Below are 696 nucleotides of genomic sequence, written 5' to 3'. Positions count from 1 at the left end.
ACTAGATTCTATCGTCTGATCATTTATATGTTACGCTCTATCATGGAATAACCATGTAAGAGTGTTTCTTCTCAAGGACACTATTGGCGTTTTGTTTTTGGCCTGGCGTCTGCGCGCCTGAGCAGCTTTGTATTTTAAGAATGGGTAATTTAGGGCTATAAGATGCTTTTATTTCCACTTCAGTTTTATTGATTTGTGCCAGCAATGGCGGTTTTTCGATCTCTTTTATATGGATCGACCGTTCCTTGAAAAATCTTAATATATGTTCTGTACACCAATATGGGATTTGAATAGAATCACTAAAAAGTTTATATAACACATAAATTTCGTCCACATCTGTCGTTGTGTTCTATATTAAGCTCTTTCCGAGTTTTCATTCCTCTTTTCTTGGCACAGTAATCCATTAGTATTATTAGTTTTAAAATATCTTCCCTTAATATTATAGTGTTTTCCGCTAATGTTAGCAGTAATTTCTAGACATCATATGAATAATTTGAAATTACTTCACACTTACCAATCCCTTTCATAAGTTGCTCTTGCTTTTGTCTATTCTTCCTGACATTTGTATATTATAATCTACTATCACATCAAAAGAACCGCGGCCTCCACTATCTCTGCAATAGTCTACTCAATTGTGAGCGATATACAGGGCATTATAATTGACTCATTCTCCTATATGAAACATTGTCTTCTGTA

This window comes from Trypanosoma equiperdum, assembly GCF_001457755.1.
Source record: "Trypanosoma equiperdum strain OVI genome assembly, contig: ctg_621, whole genome shotgun sequence".
Classification (NCBI taxonomy): Eukaryota; Euglenozoa; class Kinetoplastea; order Trypanosomatida; family Trypanosomatidae; genus Trypanosoma; species Trypanosoma equiperdum.
This window is presented reverse-complemented; position numbering follows the sequence as displayed.